The sequence below is a fragment of the Megalobrama amblycephala genome, linkage group LG6, assembly GCF_018812025.1.
Source record: "Megalobrama amblycephala isolate DHTTF-2021 linkage group LG6, ASM1881202v1, whole genome shotgun sequence".
NCBI classification, from domain to species: Eukaryota; Metazoa; Chordata; class Actinopteri; order Cypriniformes; family Xenocyprididae; genus Megalobrama; species Megalobrama amblycephala.
The window spans coordinates 13758850-13775788 of record NC_063049.1 but is presented as its reverse complement, the minus strand read 5'-3'; the positions used below and the strand labels follow the sequence as shown (position 1 = coordinate 13775788).

Sequence of the window (16939 nt, the reverse complement as noted above, 5' to 3'; positions counted from 1 at the left end):
TGGAGAATGAAAAATAGTCAGATGATAAAGGATAATGGTGGTTAGAAGAGGTGGTGGGAGAGGGAGGCTGGGTGGGACTGATGGGACAGATGAAGATTCTCTTAACCGAAGGTCAGAACTTGGTGCTGCCAGAGTATCACTCTCAGTGGCACGAGGGTGGAAAGGGCTCACCTCCTTGCCCTCCAATTCCATGATGGCTCCCTCAGCAGTGGATGGTGCAGCCGGCATGCGCACCAGGTCAGTCTTGCGCATTTTACACGCCCCTGATGGCATGGGCTTGCGGTGGAGAAGGGCATGACGTCTGTGGTGGGCTCAAACTGCTTTATCACAACCGATGGGTTCTGGCTGGGCACTAGGTTTGGAGTGGGACTGGTGACGTCATCAACGGTGAAGGAAGATCCACATGATGCCAGCACCCACTCCACAAAGACGGAAAAGCTCCCTTGAGGAGGCTCCCTGGACAACTGCGCTCATGTGGTGGTATTGAGGCCAATGTGAAGAAACGTGCAGAGGCAGTCATCTGGGAAGGTGGTCTGATGAGCCAGATCCAAGAATTCCTCCAGGTGGATTGAGGGAGTGTTCTCCTTGCTCAAGGAATAGCAACTTTACAGCAGGGAAGTCTGTGATAAACGAAAAGAACCAAAACAAAAAACAAACTGGAGATGAAGGGGGAAAAAACACATATGATTTGCGTTTTACTTGGACTTTTAGGTCGGGTCTTCTGTTATGGGTTGTGAGGTGAGAGACAAAACACACAAAGAAGATGAAGATAAACAGGCATTAATAATCCACAGGGTAATTCCAATGGTACATCCAACACAACTACACACAAACTGCACTGAACTTAAATAGAGGAGATAATGAGACACACATACCTGAACATAATGATGAAATCAAACGAATAACCATGACAACTAACAAGGAGCGGGAAACAAAACACAGAGACCATGCAGTCGGTGTGACATTCAGGACATGAATGCGCTTTTTTTTTTTTTCTCCATACCTCACGCAAAACTGTTATAAACCACCAAATTGGACTATTTTGGTACTGCTTTTTGCCATTTTTGGAATAAATACTTTACACATTAAAATTATTGTCATTGTATCTTTCTCTTTTTTTTTTTTTTTTTATATTGTTGAAAAGTGGTTATGATTAGTTTGGGGAAAGGGTTAAGGGATCTAAAACAAAATGATAAAAAATGTATAAATTAAAAATATATAAACATATACAGCATTACATTCATATTGTACATTTTAGCATTTACCCCAAAAGTATGTTTTTGTTGGCTACCTTTAAATGAATACATAAACAATGAGAGCAGCATGGAAAAGAGGATAGGAAAATATAGAGCACAAGTCACCATCACAACTTGTATGATATTTTTGGAGCTCAATAGCCCAGATATGGAAAAGAGTGGCCATTCATTCTTCAACATTTCTCCTTTTGTGATGCACAAAAGAAAGTCATAAGTGTTTGTAATGACATGAGTAAAATGTAATGGGTGAGTAAAATGACAGTATTGTCATTTTGGATGAGCCATCCTTTAAATGACTGCTGCACATCTTCACCAGTGTTTTGATTGAAGTGATTGCATTACCCTGGTATGCAGCATAGCAGACCTGTCATTCTTTGTGTCAAAGAAATTACCATTAAAGGGTCTCTTCTTGAAAAAAGTCCTTGTGTCTTTGCTAGTATGATGTCAAAACTTGAGCTGAGGCACTTGAAACCGCAATTAACATTACTCAAAGAGATGCCTGGAGATTGTATGCTATTTCTGTTACATCCGTTGTGTTTCTCAGAAGACTCTTCATGGGAAAGATATGCTTCCTGTTGTCATTTATGATGCCAGCCACGGAGAAGGTACTCGGACAATAAGACATTAAACAGGCCCATTTATTTGGATCAAAGTGATGCAAAGCAGGTAGAGGGCATTACATCTTCTATGCAAACATGCCCTGCACTAAGAGAATGGACATGGCTGTTACCCTGTCTTGTCACAATGGCCGTTTCAGGAATACCTTTGGTACTGTATCTAAGAACACAGTCTACAATTTATCCTGTTGCACACATAAAAGCACAGTTTCCAAGATGTCTCTGGGGAGTCACATCATTGATTTTATTCCTACACCTAAAGATGGGAAACCACATAACCCAGAGACATCTCTGAGCAGCGTGACAAAAGTGGCATTAATCCCTGCTGATGTTCAATCTTTATGTTCTCAAAGATCAGATAACATTGGATAAGATTCCATGAGATCAGATAACACCCTAACATTAGAAGTATTTGCTGATGTGAAGGACTTAGGAAATGTTTTTCCTGTATTTCCGTTAGAGTATGCATTTTCACTGGCCTGAAAGTATTTTTCCCATTTATTTTCTTCATTGGCATTTAAAAATTATTCAATAGAGAATGTATGAACTAAACCTTTATAAACTCTGATTTAGAATGTTAAAATGGTGAATATTTATGTTTAAAGGTGCTGTAGAACGTGTTTTCAAAAGATGTAATATAAGTCTAAGGTGTCCCCTGAATGTGTCTGTAAAGTATCAGCTCAAAATACCCCATAGATATTTTTTTTATTAATTTTTTTAAATGCCTACTTTGAGGCATCATTAAATATGCGCCAATTCAGGCTGCGGCCCCTTGAAATTCTCGTGCTCCCCGCCTCCGAGCTCGCGACTGCCTTAAACACCATAAACAAAGTTCACACAGCTAATATAACCCTCAAAATGGATCTTTACAAAGTGTTCGTCATGCAGCATGTCTAATCGCGTTAGTATGGTATTTATTTGGATGTTTACATTTGATTCTGAATGAGTTTGAGGCTGTGCTCCGTGGCTAAAGCTAACATTACACACTGTTGGAGAGATTTATAAAGAATGAAGTTGTATTTATGAATTATACAGACTGCAAGTGTTTAAAAAAGAAAATAACGATGGCTCTTGTCTCTGTGAATACAGTAATAAACGATGGTAACTTTAACCACATTTAACAGTACATTAGCAACATGCTAACGAAACATTTAGAAAGACAATTTACAAATATCACTAAAAAAATCATGGATCATGTCAGTTATTATTGCTCCATCGGCCATTTTTCGCTATTGTCCTTGCTTGCTTACCTAGTCTGATGATTCAGCTGTGCACATCCAGACGTCCTGCCCTTGTGTAATGCCTTGAACATGAGCTGGCATATGCAAATATTGGGGGCGTACATATTAATGATCCCAACTGTTACATAACAGTCGGTGTTATGTTGAGATTCGCCTGTTCTTTGGAGGTCTTTTAAACAAATGAGATTTATATAAGAAGGAGGAAACAATGGTGTTTGAGACTCACTGTATGTCATTTCCATGTACTGAACTCTTGCCAAGGTAAATTCAATTTTCAATTCTAGGGCACCTTTAAAGAGTCTTCACAGTCACTTAACTTAATGACAAACTTAAAGGAATAGTCCACACAAAAACAAAAATGTCCCGATTATTTACTCACCCCCCGGGCAATCCAAGATGTATATAACTTTCTTTCTTCAGCTAAATGACTGATTGTTTCACTAGAGAAGACCCTTATTAATTGGCTGGGGTCATGTCGAACCCTTTGAAGCTGCCTAAATATGGATTTTGGACTATCAATAATTTAGTACCCACTGACTTGCATTAGATGGAGAAAAATCCTGGAATGTTTTCCTCAAAAACCTTTATTTCTTGTCAACTGTTTACAGTTCTAAACATGTTCAGTTGTCACCTTTTGTGATGTAAGTTGTCATGGTGGAACCTGCCTTATTAAAACAGAAACAGAAAAAATCTGAAAGATAATGTACAAAAATATCAAATCATTATTTGATATTCTTTGCAATTAATATATTGTAAACATGTGCCAACTTGCCCTGATCTGGCATGTATGAAAAATACCATTATCCTGAGAACACCATCCAAACCTTCAGTTAAACAGTCCTTATGTATGTGTACTCTTAAAAATAAAGGTTCTTTGTTGCCATCTTTGGTTCCATGAATAACCTTTAACATCAATGGAACTTTTCCATTCCACAAAATAGTGGAAAAAGGTTCTTCATAACTAAAATGTTCTTCACACTAAGAAAAAATGGTTCTTTTAAGAACTGTTGACTGAAAAGTTCTTTAGGAAACCCAAAATGGTTCTTCTATGGGATCACTGCAAAACCCCTATATTTATGGATTCTTTAAAACCCCTTGGAGATACTGTATAACCCCTATAGCCCATTTACTCTTCTCTGCACCTGATCTTCAATTCATAACTGCAGTATTCATATGGATAATTTCAAAATTGTTCAATGTGAAAAACAAAACAAAACAAAAACACCAAGATGATTCCATGGTCTACCACACACTTCTGTAGTCTAAACACATGACTGCTTCCAAGTCTTCTCAATACAGGAACTCAGACTGGTGTGAAAAGACAAGACAAAGTCCATAAGCTTCTCACACTCTAAACCTATGCTGACAAATGTTCCTGAGTGGAGAGTTGCCAGTGCATAACACAGTATCTGTTATTGTTGACAAATGACTCTTTCACAACATATGTTATTGTGCCTCACTGTCACTGGATGAAGTCCAGGATTTTTACATTTCTCCAAAACAACTGTGAGAAAGAATTCTCAGGTGGCATTTCATCAATCATTTGCATGTCATGTAAGGAAGAACAAAGAACGAAAGTATCAAGTAAACAGGTAATATGCTAATGAAAGGAAACAACATTTCCCAATAACCAAAAGCATACCACAATGTAACTTCCAGATTATTCTATTTTAAACACCAAGAATTGTATAAAAATGAAATAATGATGCATGCTGTGATCTTATCTGTTCTTCTGGATTCTGAGGAAGACATTCATTGATCATTTGCATGCCATGGAAGGGAAAAAATTACAAAGACCAATGTGTACAAGTGATCATCCAGTATGCTAATGAACGCAAACAATATTTTGCCCATAACCGGCCAATATGCTAATGAAACATATTGTGTGAAATTTAGACATGATTATAAATAACACACGCTCACGTGCTCAGAAAAACACACAATATGGATCTCAATGTTCTTTATTCACTACACCGTCTAGTGTTGTTATTGTCTCTCATCAGTCAGAACCATTTCAGTCATATACAGTATGCAGCAAAGGGGTGGAAAATAATATTAGTGATATAAAACTGATCATTGTATATATGCACTCATACATTATCTGTTAAATATGGTGAATCATTTTTACAGCTTAGGCTAATTTTTAAATTAATATTTAATTAATATCTTTTTCTGCACCTAGACTGCTAATGACACTTTTTCTCTTTTCAGTGCTTTATGTTGCCATCCACATGTAGGTTAGTATTAGTTTGAACAAGACTGAAACAATTATAGGGTCAAATAATGCACCAATAATGAATGAATGATTCATATAGGAATTCTCTGTGTATCTGGTGACCACACATCATTCTCCTCATACAGCTATCTGACATCATTCATTCATAATGACCATCACACTCCTGTTCAGATTCACCTTCACACACGTGTGTGTAATGTGGGCTTTAAATCGTAAAATCTCCAATGACTCAAATGAAGAATTTAGTAATGTCAGATATAAACTGATAAAATCAAACTCTTCCGTTCACACGAGATTAAAAACAAAAACAACAATACCGCAAGATAAATGATCAGCACTGTTAACCACATCGTTTTTATCTGAAAAGCAAACATGCCCATTTTGAGTTTGAGAACTCCCATGCCTCAGCAATCTAGTATATTCTAGCAGTATTCACTTGGCAACAAGCCATTACCAGGTGACAGTGCAAACTTGATGTAACTTTAAACGCACAAATAATCCATCGTAATATCAGAGCAACTTCCATAAACCTTTTGTTTAAACACCAAAATAGTATAAAAATTCAAAAATAACTTACACTGTGATGTGATGTGTTGAGATGAAGGCATTCCACAAGAAGGCTCGCGCTGGAATGTGATGTTTCTCTTCATGAGACAGATGAATGTCTTTCACAGGTGCGCACGAGAGCGCTCGTTCTCATACTGACATTGAACCATCGACTAGGCGCCGTGCGCGCGCAATCTCCGACGCACGTGGACAGTTGTGTAAATGAGATACAAGACTGAGTGACTGCTTGATACATGTCATTTTAGCTACTAATCACGATCTATTATGCATCAATTACACGGTATGAAAGCGCCCTCTCTCTCTCTCTCTCTCTCTCTCAATATTTAAGGTGGCTTTATTGGTAAGCTGTAGTATGTGCTTTAAAAGAAAGAAAATTAATATTGTATAAACATAGGCTACACATTATTGTTAGGGTAGGCTGGGGTAAAACGCCCCCTTAAGACATAAGTGTCATTTTTTTTCTGTGAAATAAAAGTTAAATGTGTCCAGAATAGTATCATAGTTAAAGCGGAACTCATTAAGATTTGCGAAGCTCCCCCTACAGGTTCCTTCAGTGAATCACACTGTCGTAAATACACCAAGCGCAGCTCTGGACTACAACTACAACGCTCACCAGCGCAGTAGTTTTGCAAATACAGTACAAGAAATCTTGATGGAGGTGGGTAATTTTCGAAATTGTCTTATATATATATTGTTTTTGAATTACCGTAAAGCATTTTGTCACTCTCGCGTGAACGTGAGGCGAGATTGTGTCGGGTCGGCGCAGCTCAACTTGCAAGTGCTGTTTTCTGGCGTAGACGTGCCAGAGGGTGTTAGTGCACGCCTCAAACACACCACTACAAGTCAATTAACCACGGTAAGGACTTAGAAAACTATTTATGAAGGTAAAAAAGTTACTTAGTTCTGCTTTAACAATCACTAACAATGACACAAATTATAAGCCAAGTATGAAAAATGTCCAGAGTTTTCATGTTATTAGATTTTTAACAAAAATTACATTTGTACCAAGGGGGTACCACAGGTGGGGTAAAATGCCCCCAGTCTGACGAAGCAAGTTGCTTAATACATTTACAGCAATCTCAGAGTACAGGCAGTTTTTCCTTAAAATGAAAAAGAATATAATCAATAATTATGATTTACAAAATTCTAATATCTTATTTGAAAAATATTGTTAGCTGATGCTAACTAGCTGCCTGATGCTAATCTGAGGTAATTTTTAAAATTAAATTCCAAATATTTTTTATTCAACCACCTAGTTAGATTACATTTGATTGAAAAACAAAGGATTTGATGTTCAGAACAGAGTAGTGATTATGATAGTGGGGAGGGGGTGTTTTACCTCATGGGGGGCATTTTACCCCACAGACTATGTTTGAAAAAAAAAATGTCATTCTGAAAGTTTTCCTTAAAGGTGCCATCGAACGTTTTTTTACAAGATGTAATATAAGTCTAAGGTGTCCCCTGAATGTGTCTGTGAAGTTGCGTTAAGTGTGTGTGCGCGGCTTAAGTATGGTATTTATTTGGATGTTTACATTTGATTCTGAATGAGTTTGATAGTGCTCCGTGGCTAACGGCTAATGCTACACTGTTGGAGAGATTTATAAAGAATGAAGTTGTGTTTATGCATTATACAGACTGCAAGTGTTTAATAATGAAAATAGCGACGGCTCTTGTCTCCGTGAATACAGTAAGAAACGATGGTAACTTTAACCACATTTAACAGTACATTAGCAACATGCTAACGAAACATTTAGATTGACAGTTATTATCGCTCCATCTGCCATTTTTCGCTGTTGTCCTTGCTTGCTTACCTAGTCTGATGATTCAGCTGTGCACATCCAGACGTTAATACTGCCTGCCCTTGTGTAATGCCTCGATCATGGGCTGGCATATGCAAATATTGGGGGCGTACACCCCAATTGTTATGTAACAGTCGGTGTTATGTTGAGATTCGCCTGTTCTTCGGAGGTCTTTTAAACAAATGAGATTTATATAAGAAGGAGGAAACAATGGTGTTTGAGTGTATGTCATTTCCATGTACTGAACTCTTGTTATTTAACTATGCTGAGGTAAATTTTCAATTCGATGGCACCTTTAAATAACACATACTCCCTATCTACAGGCCTTACTATTCGCATATCATATATAACTGTGATGTTCTACAAAACAACAAGCTTTTAAACACATTGGATCGGAGACCAAAGATTTCTGATATTGCCATCCTTGCGGAGACATTTTGTCATCATTTTTTCTGTTTTTTCCCCCCATAAGTTTCTGTATTTAAAGAGCTCTGAAAGTCACAATGTGTTTCCAAAGTACAAAAGGGTTTTTTATGTCAAAAGATAAAGGAAAATTTAATTCTTCATGATATCACTTTTTTATTTTAGTTAAGATATGTTTGCCTCTATTGAATGCTTTGAAATTTAATTAATGATTTAATATTTAAAAAAGCATGTGTGTCGCCTTTGTGGCTTCTGGATAACGTACATTAGTTTCCCATAGTTACGTGACTTATTTTTTAATACAACAGTTAAAAGAAAGTGTTTCAGTGAAAGGAGCTGTAATTTACTTGCAAGGTTGGCATGATGCATAGTAATACAGTTCCTTTTCACATATGCACATATGTGAAAGAAAGCCATAGAAATAAGCCATAGAAATAAAAGTATTGTACACAGAAAAATGAATATATTGTACAATATTATACATTATACCCACATTGGGTAAAGAAAAAAAAAAAGAAAAAATTAAATAACAGTATCTATAAATATATTTCACAGATCTATTATTCTATTATATCTATTATTATAGCTCGAAAAGGAGTGGGAAGAAGCCAAACTTTTTTAACCCCACCCCCTATTCATCCTAATGAATGGTTACCAATATAGAGACCAATATATTTATATATAATATCTGACCTATGTCGTACATTATACCTTAATAATTACATCTTAGTACATTACACACATATGCAATGTAGATGTTTCTTTCTATGCTTATGATACTTGTCAATATAAATATTACTGTTATAACTCATATTATCATCGTATATCATTATATATCAATATATTAGTTAAGAATTATGGATAATACTTCAAATTATGTATAATATACTATAACTTACTATTTAAGCATGACAATTGTATTAAATATGTATGATGGCTTAATGGTGTCGATGGTAATAAATGGTTTCCATCCATCTAGAGTTTATAGAATACAGTATGTGAGTAAACTAGTAGCAGCATGTTTCAACAGCCAAGGTGTCTTTCAGAAAATAGAGAAAAAGCAAAAAATGAAGGCTTGGGAATTTAATTAGTGGAGCAGTAGATGCTGAAAAGGTCAGACTGTCACTGTCAGTGGCCTTTGACTTTCTTTTTGCATGCAACAGTAAAGCCCTTTTCATGAGTAAATTGGTCTCATCCTCCTCTTTAGCTTGTGGTAAACTACAAAATGTCTCCAATTAAATGGGCAGCTTCCAAAAGCATCCAAAGAATCACTCTCCCTGTCTCGCTGAGTTAGCGTTCCCAGCCGTCTCCATGATCGTTTGTCCTTTGCCTAGTTCTGTACTCACCTCTAATGCAAGCTCACTACAACACTGAATTCACTTCAGCTTTAAAGGATTAGTTGACTTTCAAATGAAAATTACCTCAAGCTTTATTCACGTTTATGATGGATGGATGTGGATGGAGGCACTTTCTTCAGCTCATACTCTTTGATCCTCACTCACTGCCTTTATAAAGCTCAGATGCGTCAGGATATTTATTAATATAACTCTGATTGTGTTCATCAGAAAGAAGTCAAATACACCTAGGATGGCTTGAGGGCGAGTAAAGCTTGGGCTAATTTTCATTTGAAAGTCAACTAATTCTTTAATGGTGAAAGACTGCGAAAAAAGATGTAAGTAGCTAAACATTTAATATTTGACTGTTTTATGATATAACTATTAAACAACCAGCAGTAAAATCCAGTGATGCAAACTACTATTGTTAGTTTGCAGAGATAATCTGAGGCTATCAGGCAGCTAGTTAGCTAGCCAGTTAGCATCAGCTAACAATATTTTTCAAATATTATAATTTTGTAAATTGATTCATTAATAACTGAATGTGATGAGACCAGAATCATTTAGAGAGTCCTTTTCAACATATTAGGTAGGCCTATAGGATTAAGAATGAATATCTACATATGATGTTACCCCCACTGCCCATTTAATAACATGTGACCTCTTTTGTTCATCAAAACAATTCACATTTTAGCAGAACAGATGGTAGTAAAACCAACACATTAAATCTTCATGGTGACCTTCCTTCAGAAATCTCAAAGGGAATGTTTATTCTTATACCATCATAACATCACAGCTTGGAAGTACAGAAAGAAGAACAATTACATTAATGATATCAGAATGACAGAATTCTAATTCCAAAGGTTTAGCCTTAAGTAAAGAAATGGATGACACAAGAATGTCATTTTGATGATGTTAGTATATACTGTAAACCCGAATAAGTTGGGCTAACTCAAAAAAATATAGGTAATCAGTTACATCAAATTTTTTGAGTTATGATGTTTCCAATTTTAAGTAAGCAGGACTATCAAGTTTTGAGTTTGTAGTACTCATGCATGATAATTGCTCCTAACTTGAAGTACTGAGCTAACTCATACAGTTTGATTGCAAAAATATTTAGTTAATTATTTTTGAGTTAGATTTTGAGTTCTTGCGAATCAAATGAGTTATTTACTTCACTGTAAACCCTAAGAAAATACAAAAAATGCCAACTTGCTAATTTGCTAACATGTTAACAATAACACGGTATAACACTTATTGAATGAGTACAACAACTTAAAACATGTAATTTACCTGTTCTCAAACCAAGCCAAATGCTCTACCTGTCACTATGATGGTAACTCTCCAAAAACCCACATTAACAGAAACTCTTCAAAATTAGCATAACAAAACATTAATCATTACTAAATCTCCCTCACCATTAATCTTGCACAAAAAAAAAAAAACATTATATAACACTTAATTTTAGCATTCACTCCCTTTCGAGTGCCATGGGCAAAGCATGCTGGGAAATAGAAATCCCAGTCCAGTTTCAGTTAAACTTAAGTTAGTCTAAATTAAAAGAAATTAGTTCATACAACTCAAAACAATGAAAGTTCAGTTTACTTGAAATATGTCAGTGCTGTGAACTCAAAAGAAAAAGAAAGTTCTAAATACTCATAGCAGTTAATTTAACTGAACTAATTTGTTCAATTTAAGTTTGTCCTCCTCAAACCAATTAAATATTTTGAGCATTAGGGTTTATGTTTGGTTATTAAAGTGTTTTTTTTTAAACAAACAAAAATTCCCAGTTATTTACTGTAGTTGTGTATCTATTAGTGTTCTAACCAAAGGCACATCATACTAATAACAGAACAACAGCAACAGCAACAAAACAGGCTGTTTTTGATCAAGGAGGTTTCTTCTGTGTGTAAGCCACCTGCTGGAGTCTCTGTCTCAATAAATTCAAGTGCTAATACAGAAGCATGTGTTATGCAGCCAGTCGCAGACACGTTTTGATCATTTCTCTTTCCCTTACTGTTTTTGTCAGGTATTGAGGCATTTTCAGATCCAGAGTTCGGGGAATACTTTCTCCTTCTGAAGACGGTCCTTTCATCTTTGCTAAGCCCTTAGTTTTGTAACAACTATTCAGGAACTGTTGTATAGTGCAGTAGACACATGCAAATCATGCAAACTCTGAACAATGGACAAATTTTGTCTGTTAGCATATGCTGAGAAACTGTCCTGCTGACGACACACGTCTCTGCAATATGGTTTGAGTGTTTTTGATATAAAGAATTCTTTGGACGTTGGAAAATTAATTAATTGTTTCGGCTGCTGGAAAAAAAAGTCAAAAGAAACCTATTGAAAGTCATTTTAAAACATTTGACAAACATTGAATAGATTTGTTAGAAGCGTTTTCTTGATGTAAAAATGCTTTCTCCAGATTATAGGGACAATATTCATATTTTACATTGATTTGAGAAGTGTAAACACTATGTCTCTGTGGCGCTATGAAAATATTGCTCTTTTTGTTCTGTTTGTTGCATCCCGACCAGCCAACAGCAGCAACGTTGGGTGCTTCTCAAACAGAAGACTGTTGCTGCATCTGAAATTGAATACTTCCTTGAATACTAAGGCCACGGGAGAGGATTTATGAAAGGGTAGGTTAAGGGTTAAAGGAAGGGTCAACAGTGTAATTATAGATGTAATTTTAGAAATAATTACAGCTGTAATTACATGAAGGTATTTTGAAAATATAAGTACAGTGTAAAAACATGTATGTACACAATAAGTGCATTGTATTAAATGATTAATTTAAAAACACTTAAAGACAATAATTATATACAATAATTATAATTATAATTATATATTAACTGACTTCCTATTAATGCAATGCAGGCAATTTAGCATTAATTTACAACAAAACAAAATGAAAGACTTTGTCTCCGAAAACATTTCTTGCCTTGCATCTCATAATGAACTCAGGCAAGTTTATCAACGACTCATTTTCTGCCTCTTTTGTTCATAAATCGGAATGTGTGCAAAGGATTAGTGATTAGTGGAATGTGAAGGATACACATGATGAAGTCTTCAAAATTTGCTCAATGAAGTCCACGAAACGAAGGCTGCCTTCTAAGGATCCTCCAATTGTCAAACATGTCACAGTTTTCCTCATTTAAATAATTCCCGCCCAAGGTATATGCAAAAAGGGTGGGCTGACGAGGCATTAGAAGAGTGTTAAAACTCGTGGTTATGGTAAGGGGCGAGACATTTCCCAAACATGCTCAAAGCAGTTATCCAATCACAACACGCAACACACAGATCAGAGACAGGAACTAAACAGAGCATTACTGACAAACTGGGAAGAGAGGTGCAGCAACAATGTAAAATATGTGAAAAATAATGTGTTTTGTGAACATTCAAGCATGAAAGCCTACAGTTAATTTAGTAGACCCCAAAAACAAAATCAAGACTTATAATTTGGCCTCTTTAATTAAATCCCATTAAGTTAACTTAAAGGTGCAATATGTAATATTTTCTTCCCGCTAGAGGCCTATTCAAAACAAAGGCGTAGGCTTGATGATGGCAAGTTTGAGCGCAGAATCTTGGGACATGTGGTCTTCACATCAACAGATGGTGGAATAGAATTGGGATAGGACTCGGGAAGAAATCATGTTCATGAATGCAATTATTAACGTTACCGTAGTATAAAGCAGAGCAGGACCGAGTGTTGTGGGAGCTGAATGAGGCCGCTGGAGCGATTGCACAACATGTCGCAACTTTTATTATGCCACAGTCGCCGGTGCTGCTTCCGCTTTTCTGGTCATGAGTATGAGGTAATGCAGCTCTGTTTATTATATTAGATACATTTGAGTGTGTTGAAAATGTTATAACATTATTCTGTGCGTTTGCTCGGTGGCTGCTGTGTTGATAAATGACATGCAATTCATTTTAAACGTATTGTATGATGGAGAAAATGCTGTATTGCTGTTACTAAAAATAAAGCTTCATCTGATTATGCTATGTTAGCTACTTCACAAAATAGCGTTTTTTCTCTGAGGCATGGTAAAGCATGGTACTCGCAAATAAATCAAGAAAATTAGATTTAGCTTAAACAATAAGACTAAACTTGTTGAGCTATATAACTATAATTAGTTTTCTGTCTATAAATATATCAAAACAGTTGTTCCCTTGTCTATTAAATTATGTAAATATTAAAGCGTCTTTGGTGTTTCCATGGATTCTACAAAATAAAACTGGAAACCGAGGGTAACGCGGGTATGACATAATTGACAGGCGACTCCTCACATGTTCCGGAGCCTTGGTTAAAATTGCAATTATCTCACGATTTACAAATAGTTGCAAACATTTGGGATATTGTAAGTACTCAACTAAACAAAATATATAACACTGGCCTAGTGGTTTTTGGATATTTCACTGCAAAATTCTTACATATTGCAACTTTAATATTTTTAAACAACAAATGACCTGTGGAATTTAACTGCATTAAATAACAGTTGTCACGTCTGTTTTAGGTTTTGGCTTTCTTTCTTTTATTTTGGTATTTGTCACAGTCATGTTTCCTGTGTTGTCATGTGATTCCCTGTTTCCTCATGTGATCTGGTCATGTCATTTCTTTGGTACATATGTTATGTTTTCATTGGTTTGTTCTTGTCAGGTGATTCTCAGTTCTGTCTTGTCATTAGATGTGTGGTTGACTTCATGCAGCGCTGCACAGCAGTGTTGCCATGTGCACGGTTTTCCCGCTGAATTGGACAACTTTTCACTGTTGCTGCGGGTTGTTTTTCAGGGGTTGAAGTGACCCCAAATAACATTATTTTCAATCCCTTGAATGCAAATTTTTTATCAGGGGATACCTGGCAAAACCTCAGATTTTATCCCCCGGAACACGATTTTTACCGGAGAACCGCTGCGCAGACCAATCGGCATGTGACTTGAAGCAGTGCATGCCAGTTAGAAATTCTTCCGACCAGCAGGTGACTATAACGTATGGCTTCAAAGTACAGTGAGATCAATTCACAAGCTCACACATAAAAATAATTAAATAGAGTAAAGGTTATGCATATTTGGCGTGCTGTCCCAGGGTGAGGGCTCCGAGCTCAGAATTTGGCCAAAACCCAGAGTATCCCCCCCGCTGTATTAAGCAGTACATGTAGCAATTAATGAAACATGTGTATTTGACAAATATTGCATTTATTTCACTTCAGCTGTGATAAAGTATGCATACACAGCGCAAGCATCACTAAGGGAAGCAGAAAGTGCCCGACTTTGTGTCTTCGTTTTCAGCCAGGTAGGTTTTTACAATTCAGCATTTCAAGACATTTTTTGCACATTACGTTGCCTCGCCATACCCCTCACAAGCCCAATACTTTGACTTGGCTTCGGTGTTGAATCGTTCTAATTTAAATGTGGGAATTGTGGAACCTCGTAACTCCACAGTACTCTCCACGCCAATGCCGCCTCTTTACATCATGGCCGCCATGCCAAAATCTCGTCGTTTCATGACTGCCATACTAGAGTCTCCTTGCATCATTGCTATACGTCCCAAGTTCCGGTGGATGGCCGCTATATATCCCAAGCCATGGCCGTTGTGGTCCCAAGTTCAGTAGTCCCAAGACTGGTGGTCTCAGCTCTTCCAAGTCTGGTGGTCTCAAGTCAAGTGGTTCCAAGTCCTGTGGTTTCAGAGCTTCCAAGTTCAGTGATCTCAAGTCCTGGAGGTCATCCCACTGTCCATGGTGCTTTTGGTAGTGGCCACCACTATTCTGTTTGTGGGCCACACACACTTCCCTAGAGGTGGTGGTGCCTTCCCCCACAGCTCCCTCTGAATCATCTGCTTGCCATGCCATGGCCACGGAGGCTGTCCACAAACTATCTATGCCACAGAGGCCGTCCACGAATCTTCGGTGCTCCATGTCATGGCCAGGGAGTCTGTCAATTTCTGCTCTGTCACGGCCAGGATACTACTAAGATACAAATAACAAGAAGTCTTAAGAGTATAACACTCATGTTCCCATTGTCTCTTGTCTAGCTTTGTTCATGTAAGAACAAATGATTGTCTCAGTCGGGGAGTTTTAGTCAAGTCTGTTTAGTTCATGTTAAGAATTCAGTTATTTTGTATATGGATCACATTCGTTAAATAAACTGCACATTGGTTCTCCAATTCAACTCGCCTTCAGAGAACTTCATTACAAAAATAATGTTACTCAGGTTTTACTGTAGCTCTTAATTCTTTTTACAGTTCTTACGCCTCAATAGGTTAATCGTAATAATAATAGTGCTTCATACTGTCATAAAAAGTTGATACACAGTGTTTGCTACAGGCTTTATTTTATGTGCTTACTCTGCCAATCAGATAATACCACTTCATATAATCATAATCTCTCAGATATATTTGTCAAAGTTTGGTATTTGGATGAAAATAGCATGAGGTTTGAACATGATGCAGAGGCTACTACAGCAGTCCTATTTTAGGACAATGGGGAAATAATCACACTGATAAGCCCAGTAGAATTACACTGAAGATGAATTAAAATGTCAGAGAATTCAGTCCCAACAAGCAAAGCAATGAGGAGGCTGATTATCTGAGCCACCAGGTGTGTTTTCACAAGCAACCTCAAAGCAGTGCCTCCTGTTTACTAATGAGAGTTTATTTTAGCTTTTAATTAGATATGCACAACCTACCATGACACTGACAGTCATTGATTAATGTTGACTGGCCCAGTCAAGAAGTCTATATATTATAGTCTATCCTGTAACACTCTTTCATTCAGTTTCCAAGTCTTAATTAAACTGACCCAGTGATTATATATGTCTAACATACACCTAACCATCTAGTGCTCATTTAATAACTTACTCATGCTCATGTTGTTCCAAAACGACAAATATCTTTCTTCCAGAGAAAACAAAAGAGGATGTTTGGCTGAATGTCTAAGATGCTCTTTTCAGAAATGAACGGTGATTAATATGTCAAAAACAACCATAAAAAAGGCAATATATTTGGTGAATTAGAGCATAATTGAAGTACTGTGCATGAGAAATATTGACTGTTTCATGGTGCATGTCTGTCTAAAATCTCATTTTGTGTTTTATGAAAGAAAAGCAGGAAGGTTTAGAATGACATGATGGTGAATAAATGATGACAGCATTGTCATTTTGAATGAACTGTTGCTTTAATAATGGATAGTAGGAATGAAGGTACCTTTTTTTGGCCTTATATATGCTCATTCAGAACAAAACATGTGGTGCAGTTCTGTACAGATAAAATTATGAATTATTTATTTAAAATGACTGATATGACTTCTTGTTCTTCATTTATGTGTTTATTTTTGCATTTACGGGTCATTAGATCACATGTACTGACACCATATAGGCAATCCATTTTATCTCACACATTATTCTGAATTGATTAGTGTGTTTTCTGGCACAATATGTCCTTTCTGCTTGAAATCCTTAATGTTTGAAAT

At 36.6% G+C, this 16939-nt stretch overlaps 1 protein-coding gene across 1 annotated transcript in view; it reads right to left on the bottom strand.

Annotated features, from left to right (window-relative positions):
- Positions 1 to 6121, bottom strand: part of htr1fa (5-hydroxytryptamine (serotonin) receptor 1Fa) — a 31686-nt gene extending 25565 nt beyond the window's left edge. Inside the window, exon 1 of the mRNA XM_048193028.1 lies at positions 5928 to 6121. The gene's annotated coding sequence lies outside the window, so the exon portion shown is untranslated. The remainder of the gene's footprint in view (positions 1 to 5927) is intronic.
- Between the last annotated feature and the right edge of the window lie 10818 nt (positions 6122 to 16939).